A 6000-nucleotide genomic window follows, 5' to 3' on the forward strand; every position below is an offset into this window, starting at 1 on the left:
AATCCTCTAATTTGTCTAGGGCCCTCTGTAGCCTGTCCCTACCCTCCAGCATATCTACCTCTCCTCCCAGTTTAGTGTCATCTGCAAACTTGCTGAGGGTGCAATCCACACCATCCTCCAGATCATTAATGAAGATATTGAACAAAACCGGCCCGAGGACCGATCACTGGGGCACTCCACTTGATACCGACTGCTAGCTAGACATGGAGCCATTGATCACTACCTGTTGAGCCCGACAATCTAGCCAGCTTTCTATCCACCTTATAGTCCATTCATCCAGCCCATTCTTCTTTAACTTGCTGGCAAGAATACTGTGGGAGACCGTGTCAAAAGCTTTGCTAAAGTCAAGGAACAACACATCCACTGCTTTCCCCTCATCCGTAGAGCCAGTTATCTCGTCACAGAAGGCAATTAGATTAGTCAGGCATGACTTGCCCTTGGTGAATCCTTGCTGACTGTTCCTGATCACTTTCCTCTCCTCTAAGTGCTTCAGAATTGATTCCTTGAGGACTTGCTCCATGATTTTTCCAGGGACTGAGGTGAGGCTGACTGGCCTGTAGTTCCCAGGATCCTCCTTCTTCCCTTTTTTAAAGATGGGCACTACATAGTCCTTAACCTGTTCTTTCACCACTGAGGGCTGCTCACCTCCTCCCCATACTGTGTTGTCCAGTGCAGCAGTTTGGGAGTTCATCTTTTCTGTGAAGACCGAGGCAAAAAAAGCATTGAGTAGTTCAGCTTTTTCCACATCATCTGTCATTAGTGCCTCCCCCATTCAGTAAGGGTCCCACACTTTCCCTGACCACCTTCTTGTTGCTAAGATACCTGTAGAAACCCTTCGTTACCCTTCACATCCCTTGCTAGCTGCAACTCCAATTGTGCCTTGGCCTTTCTGATTATATCCCTGCATGCTCTAGCAATATTTTTATACTCCTTCCTAGTCATCTGTCCAAATTTCCACTTCTTGTAAGCTTCCTTTTTGAGTTTAAGCTCACCAAAGATTTCACTGTTAAGGCAAGCTGATCGCCTGCCATATTTGCTATTCTTTCTGCACATCGGGATGGTTTGTTCCTGTGCAATCAATAAGGCTTCTTTAAAATACAGCCAGCTCTCCTGGACTCCTTTCCCCCTCATATTAGCCTCCTCTACCTCATCCTTCTGATCCGGTGGTCTATAGCACACGGCCACCACAACATCACCCTTGTTGCTCTCACCTCTAAACTTAACCCAACGATTTTCAACAGGCTTTTCTCCAGTTTCATACTGGAGCTCTGAGCAGTCATACCACTCTCTTACATACAATGCAACCTCTCTACCTTTCTTCCCCGGCCTGTCCTTCCTGAACAGTTTATACCCATCCATGACAGTTATGCAGTCATGTGAACTGCCCCACCAAGTTTCTGTTATTCTAATCACATTATAGTTCCTTGATTGTGCCAGGACTTCCAATTCTTCCTGCTTGTTTCCCAGGCTTCTTGCATTCATGTACATGCACCTAAGATAACTAGCCGATTGCCCTACTTTCTCAGTATGAATCAGGAGGCTTCCCATCTTGTACCCTCCACCTTGTATTTCCTCCCAGTATCCCACTTCCCCACTTACCTCTGGGCTTAGGTCACCATCCCCCGGTAAACCTAGTTTAAAGTCCTCCTCACTAGGTTAGCAAGCCTGCCTGCGAAGATGCTCTTCCCTCTCTTCGTTAGGTGGATCCCATCTCTTCCTAGCAATCCTTCTTCCCAGAACAACATCATTCCTAATACATTTCTAGGGCTTTCCTGGCCAGATTATGTCACAAGCCTTTGAAAAGGGAAATCCCAATGTGTGAAATTTAAATGGAGGAGCTGGTTTAATGCCCAGCGGATATAACAACAGATCTATGGGATTCTGTTACAGGAAGGACCAACAAAAGGGCCTATCAAGATGAGGGTTAAAGCAGGTACCCATAGTACCAGAACTCCACCCCACCGTAAAGGTTTGGTATTCAGTTCAAAGAAGACCTGAACAGGTGTTTATCCAACCTATTCTTAAAACCCTCCAATGACGAGAATTCCACCACCTCCTTTCATAACCTATCCCAGTACTTAACTATCCTTATAGTTAGAAAGTTTTTCCTAATACCTCACCAAAATCTCCCTTGCTGCAGATTAAGCTGATTACTTCTTGTCCTACTTCTGGTGGAAATGGAGAACAATTGATCAGCATCCTCTTTATAACAGCCCTTACCATATTTGAAGACTATTATCAGGTGGCCCCTCAGTATCCATAATCATGTGCTATGTTTCCTTTTTATTTTTTTTTTAAAAGAATTTCATTTGTCACAGATCCACAGGATCAGTGCTCCACCCCCAGCTTTGGTACAGTCTCTTCCAGGAACCTCTTCAATGTGCCAGGCCCTCAAGGGGTCTTACTCTTCCTTCAGGGAAGGACACATGGTCTCCCTGCTTCCTGAGAGTGAACCTCTGGGGCCATTAGCACTCTTGCTTCACACCGTGATCTCTGTTCAGTGAGTCCAACTGAGACAGACTTTTGGCAGAGACTTGTACACTCTTCAGGAATTAATGCACGTAAACAAGTATTTACTGTGACACTTAAACAGCATTTTCAAAACAGTAGGGTTTTAGTCAACTGGAACATAGCACAGGAAGGCCTTAGGTTACACACAAAAATAAAGGTTAAAGCATAGTCCATTCTGGTAAGTCCAGAGCCGCCCCCGCTCCACCTCCCCCAACCCCAGCCAAGCTGCAGTGAACTCCATTTTCAGGCTCTATGTGTCTCTCTGAGACTGATCTCCTTAGTCAGTTTCCAGGTGAAAGAGCTCTCAGCTTCCTCCAGAAGCCAACACTTATCCCCCATCCAGCTCTTTGTTCTTGAGCTCGGGTCTCAGCTTGGCTTTCCTGCTGGGAATGTGGATCCATGAGTCACTGGAGTTTCCATAATCTTGCTGGACCCCTGGTTGATCCGGGGCGGTTTCATCCAGTTCCTTAATGACTCTGTTAATTCCACCCAGACGGGGAGGTGAGACACACACACACACACTTTAATTGATTTGTCTCGTTAGCATTGGTAAGGCAACCCCCATCTTTTCATGTGCTCTGTGTGTGTGTGTGTGTGTATGTATCTCTCTCTCTCTCTCCCTACTGTATTTTCCACTCCATGCATCTGATGAAGTGGGTTTTAGCCCATGAAAGTTTATGCCCAAATAAATTTGTTTGTCTCTAAGGTGCCACAAGTACTCCTCGTTCTTTTTACACACATCTATGTCTCTTACCTTTTCCTGAGAGCAAACTTTAATCCTTTCCCCCCACTGCAACATCTAAGAAAAAATGAGGCACACATAAGAGTCATAAAAAATATTACAAATCAGTACATCATTTATCTGTTTTAAATGTGTTGCATTTCTATTTCACTGAAAGTCCCCTTGTTCTGGTATTGTAATAAATTGTAATTTGAACATCTGATTTACTGTCTTTATACCATTCATTAGTCTATATGCATCGTGTCCCACCCCTTTATTTGTCTTTGTTTTTTATACAGGTGTTATACCATCCTCATCACTGTAGTACCTGAGCATCTTCCAGAAGTGAATAAAGTAACATGAATAACATCTGTCATGTGTGGCTCATTCTTTCAGTATAACTGAGACCAGGTCATTGTCTGCCAGGATGGGACGGAGTTTCCTAGCCAACCGGAGATGTAGAAAGCTTTCATCACAGACACTGCTATGTGAGAGCTAGGTGTCAGTGAGGAATCCAGGAGCACTCCTAAACAGACCTAATTTCCTCTCTAAACAGACCTGATCTTTTCAATCTCTCCTGGTACTGAAGTTCTTCTGTGTCTCTAATAATTTTTGTCATCTGTCTCTGGACTCTTATTTTTGCTATATGAGAGCAGAACTGTATTCCACATGATAGTGCACCCTTTGTTTACGCAATGGCATTATAATATTTTCAGTATTATTTTCTAGCCTATTTGAACAACCTAAATAATTTTGAGTCATCTGCAGATTGGACACCTGCTCATCCCCTTTTCCAAATAACTCATAAATATATTAAACAATACTAACACTTAACAACACTAGCATATTAACCCCACTGATAACCTTTTTCCATGTTGAAAATTGACCATTTATTCTGACTCTTTGTTTTCTATCTTAGTCAATTTCTATTGGCTTCAGAGAGACCGGACTTCCATGTTCTGAAGGATTCCTGTTTGATTCCAGTAATCTCTTGAACCTTGCTTCTTGCTTTCTTTTTGTTTTGGGGTTTGCGTAACTTTTGTCACTCACATATGGTAAGAGTTCGGAGTTTGAAACTTTTTTTTACTGAAAAATGAGATTCAGGTTGACTGAAACGTTTTGCAAATTCATGTTGATTTTAGTGAATTGTTTCTGTTGAAACAAAAAAAGAAAAATGGAAAAACTTTGGAACTGTGTGATACATTCTTTCTCTCTTGAATAGTCATTGGGCCAGAAAAGAAGAGTGAGAATTACTATATAGCCCGGGGTTTGGGGCTCTCATCTGGAAGAGGGACACCCAGGTTCCAGTCCCTAGTCCAATGAGTATTTATTTATTTATTTATACAAAATGAAACAGCTTCAGCAGGAGAGATCAAGGGCGTATCTACATGGCAGCTGGGAGTATGTTTCCCAGCAGGAGAAGAGAGAGGGGGCTTGTCTACACTACCAAGTTTTGTTGACAAAACTTATGTCCACACCTAGAAGTCAACAAAACAAAAATCAAAGGGTGTTCACACTTGCTCCCTCTGTCAACAGATCATGTCCACATTGGGGACACCATCATTGACAGGGTGAGAAATGCACCATGGGTATGTATTCCACAGTGCAGTGTTGTGGGAAGGAAGAGCTGATCGCTGCACATCTTGAGATTCTCTCCGAGTTCTCCCACAGCCCCCTCAGCTGCCGAGAGTAGCATCATGAGTAGCTATGTGAGCTCTCCTTGCTGAGGAATGGCAAAGCAGCACAACTGCCTTTGTCCCAAAAGGCAGTTTTTGGCAACAAAACTTGGTAGTGTAGACAAGGCCAGAGACGCGATAGCTCTGCTCAAGCTAACATGCTAAAAATAACAGTTTGGCTCTGGCCTCCCAAGGTCAGATGGGTTTGTACTCAGATGACTAGCTTGAGCCACCATGGCCACAGAACTACTTTTAGCATGTGTCTGGGAAGCACGCTCCCAGTTGCAGTGTAGACGTATGCTGAGAGACATTGGCCCAGAATAGCCAATAGCCTGGTGCATAGGGCACTTGCCTGGGAGCTGGGAAAGACCTGGATTCAAGTATCTGCTCCAAAGCAAATATTCAAACCTGTGTTTTACACATGCCAGGTAAGTGTCCTAAACACTGGACTACTAGTTGTAAGGGGCCGCAACCTCCTCCTTCAGTTTATTAATCTAGGCCTTCATTTCCTTTGCTTTGGTAAAAAATGCCCAAAATGAAAATATTTCGTTTCAGGTCAAACACAACATTTTTGTTCAACCCAACCCATTTTTTTAATATATATTTCAGAACTGCCAACAAACAAATATAGCCTCCAGCATGTTGAGTGTATGGATTTTAGCATGTTTTTGCTTTTGATTTTAAGGCTTTTTTGACTAGTATCCTTTATTCTTCTTTTTCCCCTTTTTATCAAGATCAGCCTTTCTAAAATTTAGTGTCCAGTGCTAATTTTGGGTCTGGTCCCTCTCCCAAGGATGTTGAACTTCATTATATTGGTTCACTATTACTTGGTACCAACACTATAGTTACTGCTTTAGCCAACTCTTGTGTGTTACCTCAGAACTAAATCAAGAACCGTCTCCCTCTTTGTGTGATGTAGAACGAGCTGTTCCAAGAAGCCATCATTTAAATTATTGAGAAATTGCCTTTCTAAACTTTGTCCCAAATTGACACTTAGCCAGTTTATGCATGAGTAAATGAAGTTACATATTACTACTATTTTTATTAGACAATAGTTGCCTCTCTGATCTTCCTTGACACTGGGTACTAAGT

The sequence above is a fragment of the Chelonia mydas genome, chromosome 7, assembly GCF_015237465.2.
Source record: "Chelonia mydas isolate rCheMyd1 chromosome 7, rCheMyd1.pri.v2, whole genome shotgun sequence".
In the NCBI taxonomy this organism is placed as follows: Eukaryota; Metazoa; Chordata; order Testudines; family Cheloniidae; genus Chelonia; species Chelonia mydas.